A 13,653-nucleotide genomic window follows, 5' to 3' on the forward strand; every position below is an offset into this window, starting at 1 on the left:
CTTATTGGAATGAAGGGGGCAAAGAATATTGGATTAGCACTTCTGCCACAGGTGACTACACTCAAATATAGACTTTTCTTTAGGAAGTAACTTCGGACTTGTTTCAACATCTGAATATATATAGTCCTAAATTCCCAGCATTTTGTATCATAAAGTATGGCCAAGTTTATTTTTCCCTGCAAAGCTTTCAAAACAGGAGTGATCAGTAATCCAAAGAGACACTCAAAAATGTCAAGACTCTCAGTTTATCTGATGCTCAAAAATATGATTTCCACCATACCCACCAAGATGAACTAGCTTCAAATATCATACTCTCACCTAGAAAACCAAATTAATTGACTTGTCACATGAAGTATTAGACATAAAGTATTTTGGGTTTTGAAAACCATCCGTTAATGATAATTCTGTTAGTTTTAAAATAGTAAGATATTTTTCCCTAGCAATATTTAATAAATAAAATCAAATATTTATATGTAGTCCATTCTTTATTTTTTTTACAAAACCATGTCATTGGTTTACAGGAGATATTTAATTTTATTATTTGGTTGGAGAATAGTTCATTTCAAAATGGTTTCAATGAAAGTCATTAAACTGTAGTGGAGGAAAAATAATTTCCCTCTACCCCTTTAATTTCTCAACTGGGAACCTTGTAACAAAAGACAGATTGACAAGAGAAAAACAGAATTTTATTAACATGTATATTTCACGTATTCATGGGAAATACTCAGGGGAAAATAAAAATGGTCAGAGGTATCTTAGAATTCAGCCTTAAATATTGTCTTCAGCAAAAGAGAGAAGAGTGTGGGGGAGATCAGTTGTGGGGAGGTAACCAGGAAAAATATAGTAAACAAGACTAAAGTTCATCATGCAGATTTCAAGTTGGTGTCTTCTCCACTGATAAGAATTTCTTGTGATTTAGTCATCCTTTTCTGCCTGATACACAGAGGGAGACATCCTTACTAATGGGGATTTCCTATATAAATGGAAATTTCCCTTACAAGCAATTTCAACTCTATTCTCAGAGATCCTTCTGTGAAATCTTTCTCAAAATAATTGGCTCAAAATAATCCTCATACCAAAGAGACATATTTTGAGGATGGCATGTTCTGCCACCCTTCATTCACATGAACAATTATCTAAAATATAGAATTGTTTTATAAGGCTCAAGAGGGCCATTTTGTCTATTTGGTTGGTATTTCTTCTTCTCTAGTTTGACTCTTCTGCTAGTGTTTAAATTGCAGTATACCTATACCCATGATTATCAAGAAAAAAACAAAACAAAACTTTGGTTTCTCTCCTCCAAAAGTAATGTTTATGTGGCAAAAGAAAACATTTTACTGTATCAGTTTTTTTTAAAATTAACATTTACGGGGGCGCCTGGGTGGCTCATTTGGTTGGGTGTCAGACTCTTGATTTCAGCTGGGGTCATGGTCTCGGGGTCATAGGATCAAGCCCTGCATTGGACTCCACACTCAGGGCGGAGTCTGTTTCTCCCTCTCCCTCTGCTCCTCCCCTGGATCACACACTCTCTCTCTATCAAGACGAACCATGACTGTGGACTCTGAGAAAAAAACTGAGGGTTATAGAGGGGAGGGGGGTGGGGGGATGGGTTAGCTTGGTGATGGGTATTAAAGAGGGCACGTACTGCATGGAGCACTGGGTGTTATACGCAAACAATGAATCATGGAACACTACATCAAAAACTAATGATGTAATGTGTTGTGATTAACATAACATAATAAAATTTTTAAAAATAAAAATAAATAAATAAATAAAATCTTTAAAAATTAACATTTTCAGTTAAGGGATTTTTTAATAATTTATACTAATTTAGAACACATCAGTCATCTAAAAGTTGATTAAATGAAGAAGCCATCAAATCTTGATCTTTTTCTTTATGTTTTATTAATTTCATGAATTATTTTAAAAAATAAATCTATACTACAGTATAAATTCTCCTATCCAGTACATTTTAAGAAATATTTATGAAATATTAAAATATCCTATTTAAAATTATAAACACTTTTTTAAAAATTTTATTATTATGTTAATTACCATACATTACATCATTAGTTTTTGATGTAGTGTTCCATTATTCATTCTTTGTGAATAACACCCATTACTCCATGCAGAACGTGCCCTCTTTAATACCCATCACCAGGCTAACCCATCCTCCCACCCCCCTCCCCTCTAGAACCCTCAGTTTGTTTTTCAGAGTCCATCGTCTCTCATGGTTCGTCTCCCCCTCCGTTATCCCCCCCTTCATTCTTCCCCTCTGCTATTTTCTTTTTTTTTTTCCTTAACATATATTGCATTATTTGTTTCAGAGGTACAGATCTGTGATTCAACAGTCTTGCAAAATTTACAGCGCTCACCATAGCACATACCCTCCCCAATGTCTATCACCCAGCCATCCCATCCCTCCCACCTCCCCCACTCCAGCAACCCTCAGTTTCCTGAGATTAAGAATTCCTCATATCAGTGAGATCATATGATACATGTCTTTCCCTGATTTACTTATTTCACTCAGCATAACACCCTCCAGTTCGATCCATGTTGTTGCAGAAGGCAAGATCTCATTCCTTTTAATGGCTGCATAATATTCCATTGTGTATATATACCACCTCTTCTTTATCCATTCATCTGTCGATGGACATCTTGGCGCTTTCCACAGTTTGGCTATTGTGGACATTGCTGCTATAAACATCGGGGTGCACGTACCCCATTGGATCCCTACATTTGTATCTTTGGGGTAAATACCCAGTAGTGCAAATGCTGGATCGTAGGGTAGCTCTATTTTCAACTTTTTGAGGAACGTCCATACTGTTTTCCAGAGTGGTTGCACCAGCTTGCATTCCCACCAGCAGTGTAGGAGGGTTCCCCTTTCTCTGCATCCCCACGAACATCTGTCATTTCCTGACTTGTTAATTTTAGCCATTCTGACTGGTGTGAGGTGGTATCTCATTGAGGTTTTGATTTGGATTTCCCTGATGCCGAGCAATGTTGAGCACTTTTTCATGTCTTTGTTGGCCGTTTGGATGTCTTCTTTAGAAAAATGTCTGTTCACGTCTTCTGCCCATTTCTTGATTGGATTCTGTGTTCTTTGGGTGTTGAGTTTGATAAGTTCTTTATAGATTTTGGATACTAGCCCTTTATCTGATATGTCATTTGCAAGTATCTTCTCCCATTCTGTCAGTTGTCTTTTGGTTTTGTTGACTGTTTCTTTTGCTGCGCAAAAGCTTTTTATCTTGATGAAATCCCAATAGTTCATTTTTGCCCTTGCTTCCCTTGCCTTTGGCGATGTTTCTAGGAAGAAATGGCTGTGGCTGAGGTCAAAGAGGTTGCTGCCTGTGTTCTCAATTAGGATTTTGATGGACTCCTGTCTCACATTGAGGTCTTTCAACCATTTGGAGTCTATTTTTGTGTGTGGTGTAAGGAAATGGTCCAGTTTCATTCTTCTGCATGTGGCTGTCCAATTTCCCCAACACCATTTGTTGAAGAGACTGTCTTTTTTCCACTGGACATTCTTTCCTGCTTTGTCGAATATTAGTTGACCATAGAGTTGAGGGTCCATTTCTGGGCTCTCTATTCTGTTCCATTGATCTATGTGTCTGTTTTTGTGCCAGTACCATACTATCTTGATGATGACAGCTTTGTAATAGAGCTGGAAGTCCGGAATTGTGATGCCGCCAGCTTTGCTTTTCTTTTTCAACATTCCTCTGGATATTTGGGGTCTTTTCTGGTTCCATACAAATTTTAGGATTATTTGTTCCATTTCTTTGAAAAAAGTGGGTGGTATTTTGATGGGGATTGCATTGAATGTGTAGATTGCTCTAGGTAGCATTGACATCTTCACAATATTTGTTCTTCCAATCCATGAGCATGGAACACTTTTCCATTTCTTTGTGTCTTCCTCAATTTCTTTCATGAGTATTTTATAGTTTTCTGAGTACAGATTCTTTGCCTCTTTGGTTAGATTTATTCCTAGGTATCTTATGGTTTTGGGTGCAATTGTAAATGGGATCGACTCCTTAATTTCTCTTTCTTCTGTCTTGTTGTTGGTGTATAGGAATGCCACTGACTTCTGTGCATTGATTTTATATCCTGCCACTTGACTGAATTCCTGTATGAGTTCTAGCAGTTTTGGGGTGGAGTTTTTTGGGTTTTCCACATAAAGTATCATATCATCTGCAAAGAGTGAGAGTTTGACTTCTTCTTTGCCAATTTGGATGCCTTTGATTTCTTTTTGTTGTCTGATTGCTGTGGCTAGGACTTCTAATACTATGTTGAATAGCAGTGGTGCTGGTGTACATCCCTGCCGCATTCCTGACCTTAGGGGGAAAGCTCTCAGTTTTTCCCCATCGAGAATGATATTCGCTGTAGGTTTTTAATAGATGGCTTTTATGATATTGAGGTATGTACCCTCTATTCCTATACTCTGAAGAGTTAGATCAAAAGGATGCTGTACTTTGTCAAATGCTTTTTCTGCATCTATTGAGAGGATCATATGATTCTTGTTCTTTCTTTTGTTAATGTATTGTGTCACGTTGATTGATTTGTGGGTGTTGAACCAAGCTTGCAGCCCAGGGATAAATCCCACTTGGTCGTGGTGAATAATCCTTTTAATGTACAGTTGGATCCTATTGGCTAGTATTTTGGTGAGAATTTTTGCATCCATGTTCATCAAGGATATTGGTCTGTAATTCTCCTTTTTGATGGGGTCTTTGTCTGGTTTTGGGATCAAGGTAATGGTGGCCTCAGAAAATGAGTTTGGAAGTTTTCTTTCCATTTCTATTTTTTGGAACAGTTTCAGAAGGGTGGGTATTAATTCTTCTTGAAATGTTTGGTAGAATTCCCCTGGGAAGCATCTGGCCCTGGGCTTTTGTTTATTGGGAGATTTTTGATGACTGCTTCAATTTCCTTAGTGGTTATAGGTCTGTTCAGGTTTTCTATTTCTTCCTGGTTCAGTTTTGGTAGTTGATATATTTCTAGGCATGCATCCATTTCTTCCAGATTATCTAATTTGCTGGCATATAGTTGCCCATAATATGTTCTTAAAATTGTTTCTATTTCTTTGGTGTTGGTTGTGATCTCTCCTCTTTCATTCATGTTTTTGTTGATTTAGGTCATTTCTCTTTTCTTTTTAAGTCTGGCCAGGGGTTTATCAATTTTGTTAATTCTTTCAAAGAACCAGCTCCTAGTTTCATCGATCTGTTCTACTGTTCTTTTGGTTTCTATTTCATTGATTTCTGCTCTGATCTTTATTATTTCTCTTCCCCTGCTGGGTTAGGCTTTATTTGCTGTTCTTTCTCCAGTTCCTTTAGGTGTAGGGTTAGGTTGTGTACTTGAGACCTTTCTTGTTTCTTGAGAAAGGCTTGTATTGCTATATACTTTCCTCTTAGGACTGCCTTTGCTGTATCCCAAAGATTTTGAATAGTTGTGTTTTCATTTTCATTGGTTTCCATGAATTTTTTTAATTCTTCTTTAATTTCTTGGTTGACCCATTCATTCTTTAGTAGGATGCTCTTTAGCCTCCATGTATTTGAGTTCTTTCTGACTTTCCTCTTGTGATTGAGTTCTAGTTTCAAAGCATTGTGGTCTGAAAATATGCAGGGAATAATCCCAATCTTCTGGTACCAGCTGAGACCTGATTTGTGACCTAGGATGTGATCTATTTTGGAGAATGTTCCATGGGCACTAGAGAAGAATGTGTCATCTGTTGCTTTGGGATAGAATGTTCTGAATATATCTGTGAAGTCCATTTGGTCCAGTGTGTCATTTAAAGTCTTTGTTTCCTTGTTGATCTTTTGCTTATGGATCTGTCCATTTCAGTGAGGGGGATGTTAAAGTCCCCCCCCTATTATTGTATTGTTGTCGATGTGTTTCTTTGCTTTTGTTATTAATTGCCTTATATAATTGGCTGCTCCCATGTTAGGGGCATAGATATTTACAATTGTTAGATCTTTTTGTTAGATAGACCCTTTAAGTAGGATATAGTGTCCTTCTTCATCTCTTATTACAGTCTTTGGTTTAAAATCTAATTTGTCTGATATAAGGATTGCCACCCCAGCTTTCTTTTGGTGTCCATTAGCATGGTAAATGGTTTTCCACCCCCTCACTTTCAATCTGGGGGTGTCTTTGGGTCTAAAATGAGTCTCTTGCAGACAGCATATCGATGGGTCTTGTTTTTTAATCCAATCTGATAGCCTGTGTCTTTTGATTGGGGCATTTAGCCCATTTACATTCAGGGTAACTATTGAAAGATATGAATTTAGTGCCATTGTATTGCCTGTAAGGTGACTGTTACTGTATATTGTCTGTGTTCCTTTCTGGTCTATGTTGCTTTTAGGCTCCCTCTTTGCTTAGAGGACTCCTTTCAATATTTCTTGTAGGGCTGGTTTCGTGTTTGCAAATTCCTTTAGTTTTTGTTTGTCCTGGAAGCTTTTTATCTCTCCTTCTATTTTCAATGACAGCTTAGCTGGATATAGTATTCTTGGCTGCATATTTTTCTCATTTAGTGCTCTGAATATATCATGCCAGTCCTTTCTGGCCTTCCAGGTCTCTGTGGATAGGTCTGTTGCCAATCTAATGTTTCTACTATTGTAGGTTACAGATCTCTTGTCCTGAGCTGCTTTCAGGATTTTCTCTTTGTCTCTGAGACTCGTAAGTTTTACTATTACATGTCGGGGTGTTGACCTATTTTTATTGATTTTGAGAGGGGTTCTCTGTGTCTCCTGGATTTTGATACCTGTTTCCTTCCCCAAATTAGGGAGGTTCTCTGCTATAACTTGCTCCAATATACCTTCTGCCCCTCTCTCTCTTTCTTCTTCTTCTGGGATCCCAATTATTCTAATGTTGTTTCGTCTTATGGTATTGCTTATCTCTCAAATTCTGCCCTCATGATCCAGTAGTTTATCTCTCTTTTTCTCAGCTTCTTTATTTTCCATCATTTGGTCTTCTATATCACTGATTCTCTCTTCTGCCTCATTTATCCTAGCAGTTAGTGCCCCCATTTTTTATTGCAGCTCATTAATAGCCTTTTTGATTTCGACTTGGTTAGATTTTAGTTCTTTTATTTCTCCAGAAAGGGTTTCTCTAATAAAAAAGAAAAACAAAAAAATAAAAACAAACAAAAACAGAACAAAAGAAAAAAAACAGAATATGATCAAAAACAGATCAGTGCCACACACTAGATTTGGGGTGTATTTTGGTCTGCTAGAAGAAAGTGCCTCCCAAAATTTTAAAGAAAGAAAAACTTATATATGTACAAAATAAGGGTTGATACTATGAAGGGATGGAATATGACTGTAAAGATGAAAACTATAAAAATTTTATAAAAGGGGGGCACCTGGGTGGCTCAGTCATTAAGCGTCTGCCTTCGGCTCAGGTCATGGTCCCAGGGTCCTGGGATCGAGCCCTGCATTGGGCTCCCTGCTCTGCGGGAAGCCTGCTTCTCCCTCTCCCACTCCCCCTGCTGGTGTTCCCTCTCTCGCTGTATCTCTCTTTGTCAAATAAATAAATAAAATCTTTAAAAAAAATTTATAAAAGGAATTGATAAGATAAGAAGTTGTTTGAAAAAAGAAAGAAGAGGATTTTAAAAAAAAAAAGAAAAAAAAGGGAGAGAATGTGATCAGGCAGGAGACTAGAACAAAGCCATACACTAGAGATCTAAGGTATATTTTGATCTGTTAGAAGAAACTGTATCTCAAAATTTTAAAGAGAGAACAACTTGTATATATATGCCAAAAATAAGGGTAACCACTATGAAGGGATAGAATATGACTCTAAAAATGAAAAATAAAAATGTTTTTTAAAAAGGGGATTGATAAGATGTTGGTTGAAAAAGGGAAAAAGAAAAATTAAAAAAAAAACAGTTGCCGGTCAGGGCTAAGTAATCTGCTCAGGTTTGCTCTCAGGAGCTTTTGTTCCCTGGAAGCTTTCCGTGCACCTTTGGAGGACTAGACTGAAAATGGCAGCCTCCCAATCTCTGCCCCGAAGGAGCCGAGAACTCGGGGCCCGCTGCTCAGTGCGCCCCCAGAGAAAAGCAGTCAATCACTCCCATCTCCCTGGTCTCTGACCGCACTCCATGCTCACCTGACCTGTGACCGAGCGTTTCTATCTCTGACACCCAACCCCGTGTGGAGTCTCCAAACCCAGCAGATCCCTGCAGTGCACTCCCGCACCACTCCTCCCAGGGGAGGAAGGTGAGTCTCCCTGGATCTGCCACTTGTTGGGTCCCTGCTGGAGGAGCAGTGGCCCGACTGTGCCACAGATCACGGTTTATGGCAACCCCGAGCTGAGAGCCCGCGCCTCGGCTCTGTCTCTGCAGCCGGCTTCCCCAGTCAGATACCTGGGAGCTCTGCTGCACTCAGGCACCCCCAATCTTTCTGTGACCCCGAGGGTCCTGAGACCACACTGTCCCAGTGAGGGTTCCACCCCCCGCTTAGCCACTGGAGTGACGTCCCACAGCGGAGCAGACTCTAAAAGTCCCGATTTTGTGTCTGAGGCTCTATCACTTGCCAGAAGCGGCCGATGGAGGCCCCCTCCCCCGCCGTCTATCCTCCCAAATATCGCCTGGGATTCACTTCTCCGCACGTCCTACATTCCAGAAAGTGGTCGCTTTTCTGTTCAGAGAGTTGTTGCTATTCTTTTCTTCGATCTCCTGTTGAGTTTGTAGGTGTTCAGAATGGTTTAATCCCTATCCATCTGAATTCCTGAGACCAGACGAAATCCAGGTCTCCTACTCCTCCACCATCTTGCTCCGCCCCTAAAATTATAAAAACTTTTAACGTCACTCAAACTAACAAGGTAAATCTGACTCTGAAAAATAACCATCCCATACAGTGCTAAAAAGAAATGAGCTATCAAACCATGAAAAGACATGGAGGATCCTTAATTGCATGTTACTAAGTGAAAGAAGACAACCTGAAAAGACTACATATGGTATAAGCACAACATAGGACATTCTGGAAAAGGCAAAACTATGGAAACAGTAAAAAGATCAGTGGTTGCCAGGGGTTGAGGGCCAGGGGAAAGGAGTAGAGAAAGCAGAGAGTATTTTTAGGCAGTAAAAATACTATAAAAACGGATGCATGTTTTTATCCATTTGTCAAACTCTATAGAATATACAACAGCAAGCGTGAACTATAATGTAAACTCTAGACTTTGGGTGATAACGATGTGTCAGTGAAGGTTCAGCAGTGGTGATCTAGGTACCACTCTGGTGCCAGACGTTGCTAATGAGACAGGCTATGCATGTGTGAGGGCACGGTGTATATGGAAAACCTCTGCATCTTCTCCTCAATTTTGCTGAAAATAAATAAATAAATAAAGTCTTAATTTTTAAAAAAAGTCCACATTGATGCACAGTCATTTGGGGTTTTCTGTCCAATTCTCTCCTTTATTTCATATATATTTCAATTTATTTGGAATAGAAATTTTCATAGTGTAGCAAGATAACTTTAGAGGAGCTAGAAATATTCATTATCTGAGATATGAAAATGTCTAAGGACAAAAATATATTTTAAAAGAAGCTTTAGAAACATGCTTAACATAAACGGATGTTAAATCTGCATTGAACTCAGTGGTATTAGCAAATTATAAACCTCCAAAATTAACTATATTGTCATCTGCTTAAAATGTGAAACTTCTAAGCTCTCAAAGTTTCCATTCTTTGACTTTAATGTAATACAGTGAGAACTTCATTATAATATAATGTTCAAAACATTACTGAGATACAAAATTATACCCAAGTTTAAAAATGCAGTTTGCTGTTAAGCTGACATTACAGTTTATAAACAATTTCAGATGGGAATTCTTGAAGTTTTTAATGGTATCCATCTTCAACACAGTTCCTGTTTATCTCAGTGTATTATGTGAAAGTGTATTATGTTTCAAAATCTAAAATTAACCAATTGAAAACATTTACAATTAACAACATAAATACACAGAAGCTCGTTATCTCTCAGGAAGACTTCAATAACAGCTCCTAATGGATTTTCTACCTCAAACTCCCTGCAACTCACAACAAAAAGTACACTAATAGGACAAAAATTTGCAACATTATAAGGTAATTTTTATTTGAATATGCCAAATTAGCCAAGACAATTTTATTTATGTGTCCAATGTTGAAAAAGAAGTTATTTTTTTCTGTATACATCTTTATTCACTATAATGAAATTCTAAGCAGGGAAAATAACAATCAACCATTATTTATTGAGCACCTACTGAATTCTACTTTCTGTTTTAACCACTTTGCTACATTATCTCACCTCATTCTTACATTACTACTAGAAAGCCATTGCTTTCCTGAAACAGAATTCTACAGAAGCTGTTAAACTGGCCTGAACTTTCTTTGCTAATAATTAATGGCCAACTGTGATTTGAAGCCAAGTATATGATTCCAAATGCTGTTTTTTTTAACCATTATACTCCACTGCTTTGCAGATATTCTTGAAAAATATAAATATTAAAAACTAATCATTTTAATATATTTGCATATTTTGTTTTGTAAAAAGATTCTTTTGTCTTTGTATTTGTAACCATTAGAGACTTGTAAGGTGTAGGTGAAATGGAAACAAATTCAAACTTGTTTCCCTTGATGTGACTAAGCTTCACATGCGTAAGAGATGATGGATGGTTTCACAAAATAAGCTCTTGAAAATATATGAAACAAAATTAAGATGATATAAATCTTGTGTTAATAATCTGAATTGTTCTCATTACAACATAGCTTCCTCTGGCAGATACATTGTGAACCAGTCCTATACCAGAGAATATCATACCATATGTTGTTCTTCAAATATTGGAATATTGTAAAAATTGCTTAGATTTTATAGATTTGTCATTTCTAATGGAGATTGGAGTAGATTTACAATCCCCTGGGGCCTCACCAAACATTTGTGTTTATTGTGGCCCTCACCTTTTAAGCTTATGACAAGAGATTGTGCTTCTTCCTTTTGATTAAGTTTGAAATGCCTTTCTTATCTATTTTTATTAATTTGGAAGGAAATTGGATGAAAATGATTCTGTGCTTTGGTTTTATATTACCACCCTTTACTAAGCAGTGTGCTGATAGCATTTTAAACATGATTTACTGAGAAGAATTTATATCATATGTGATTAATAAAAGGAGGGGAGGGCATGCTATAGCACAGCACAGCTAAGATCCCATTTCTGCATTTTCAGCTGTGTCAAAGCAGTTTTACTTACCCAATTGAACATCATCCTGGGAGAAAGCAGGCTTCGGTTCCTGTAGTCTGCTGTTAGTTGGTACGTGTCCTGTAATTAGAGGGTCAATTTTTTGGATCATAAATTTCTTAATTATAGATGATAGAGTTGCATAGTTGATCTATAAGATATCTTCATTTGGAAATGATATTTTTTTTCTCATGCTTCAGAACAAAATAGATATTTAGTGTACTATCCTTATAGGTTGAGTTTCAATTCTATTCAGTAAATATGTGTTGATCACTGACCATTTTACTAAGCATTATGGAGAAAACGAAGACAAGGAACTAGCGTTACTGAGGAAAGTAAAGAGAAGAATAAGACAAGTGTTTTGATAACTAAATTGTGGGATAGAATATGATAAGTATCATAAGGTACACATTTACTAAATGCATATGGAGGTTCAGATGAGATAGAGATCATTATTTCATATTTTTTTTCATGCCGAAATGATATTTGAGATAAGTCTTAAAGGGATCAAGAATTGAGGTAGAAGAGAAGCAGATAAACAGAAAAAGTAGAACTTGGCTTATGGATGTTTGGAAAATATTAACTAGTCCTCTGTTCTGCACTCAAGGAATACTCCCAAGGCTAATATGAGATAAAGCCAGAAGTCTTCACATTTTTTGAATGACGTAGTTTGACTTAAATTTTAGAAAGATCAATATGGCAGCACTATGGAAATTGAACTGAGAAGGGGAGGGGTGGGAAGGTGGAATGTCCGCCAAGACGAATGATCTGAGTCAAGGAAAGAAATAAGGAAAACATGAATTAGGATTGGTTTGTTGGAACTCTAAGGAGCAGAGGACAAAATTGAGGAAATCTGCCAAAAAGTGCAAAAACACAAAAGAGGAAAAAAAATTTAAGAAAAAAATAAATAAATAAGGATCAGCCTGGGGTTCAGAAGTTCAGAAAACATGAGTTACGGAAAGAGAAAATGGACGGGAGAAAATTGACACAGAATTAATTCATGAAATCTCACCAAGCTGAAGAATGTGGAATCTCAGAATGAAAAGTCTCCACCAAGAAGGCAACAAAATGAATGAAAAGAGACTCACAATTAGGTGACAGTATAACTTGATTTTAGAATCTCTGGAATAAAATAAAGATCTTAATGGCCTTAAGAAAGTGAAGAGGGGATTTCGGTTCTCACGGGACCAGCGTGGGCCTCAGGCTATTTGAATATTTTAATCCAGAACACGGATATCAGACAAAATCATGTAATTGATATCAACAATATGAATGACAAAATTAAAAAAGAAGAATTGAAGAGCTCCCTATATGCCCTGTTTTTTCAATTTGGCCATGTGGTAGATATTGTAGTGTTAAAGACCATGAAGATGAGGGGGCAAGGCTTTGTTATTTTTAAGGAACTGGGCTCACCCACAAATGCCTTCAGACAGTTAGAAGGATTTCTATTTTATGGTAAATGAATGGAAATCCAGAATGCAAAAACAGATTCTGATATAATATCTAAAGTCTGTGGCACTTTTGCTGACTAAGTAGAAGGAAAAGAAAAGCGCAAAAACTGTAGAACTCTCTGCAACAGCTTCACACAAAAAGCCTGGTCAGGGAACACCAAATGCAGCCAATGCCCAAGGAAATTCAACACAAATCCTCAGGTCTCTGATTACCTTCCACAGTATATTTTATTCCTTAATAGTTTCCCAGAAGAGACTAATGAGATGATGTGATCCATGCTGTTTAATCAGTTTCCTGGTTTCAAGGAAGTACGTTTGGTACCTGGAGGCATGACATTGCTTTCATGGACTTTGAAAATGATGGACAGGCTGGAGTTGCTGGGATGCTTTACAAGGATTTAAAATCACACCATCTCATGCCATGAAGATCACCTATGCCAAGAAATTGCATATGAGATAGTGGTCTTTATGGGACTTGGTGTTATTTACAGTGTTTGTTTTGGTAACATTTGGTCAGGCCATTTTACTAGTTGGGAGTGAGGGAGAGTGAAGGTTAAATTTTTGTGAATGTTTTAAGACAATACCTAGTCTTTGTTTTGCATTAATGAACTATGAAATATGAAGGCCTTAATTTTGTTCAATAAACTTTAATTTGGGGGCGCCTGGGTGGCTCAGTCATTAAACGTCTGCCTTCGGCTCAGGTCATGATCCCAGGGTCCTGGAATCAAGCCCCGCATCGGGCTCCCTGCTCGGCAGGAAGCCTGCTTCTCCCTTTCCCCCTCCCCCTGCTTGTGTTCCCTCTCTCGTTATGTCTCTCTCTGTCAAATAAATAAATAAATCTTAAAAAAAAAAACAAACTTCAATTTGTATTCCAAAAAGAAAGAAAGAAAGAAAAAAAGAAAGAAAGAAAAGAAGAAAGAAAGAAAAAAAGAAAGAAAGAAAAGAAGAAAGAAAGAAAGAAAGAAAGAAAGAAAGAAAGAAAGAAAGGAAAGAAAGAAGAAGG

General features: G+C 37.4%; 1 pseudogene; it reads left to right on the forward strand.

The window, feature by feature from the left end:
• LOC118541330 (U2 small nuclear ribonucleoprotein B'' pseudogene) overlaps positions 1-13,110 on the forward strand; it is a 43,141-nt pseudogene extending 30,031 nt beyond the window's left edge.
• The last annotated feature ends 543 nt before the right edge of the window (positions 13,111-13,653 follow it).

Source organism: Halichoerus grypus, chromosome 13, assembly GCF_964656455.1.
Source record: "Halichoerus grypus chromosome 13, mHalGry1.hap1.1, whole genome shotgun sequence".
Classification (NCBI taxonomy): Eukaryota; Metazoa; Chordata; class Mammalia; order Carnivora; family Phocidae; genus Halichoerus; species Halichoerus grypus.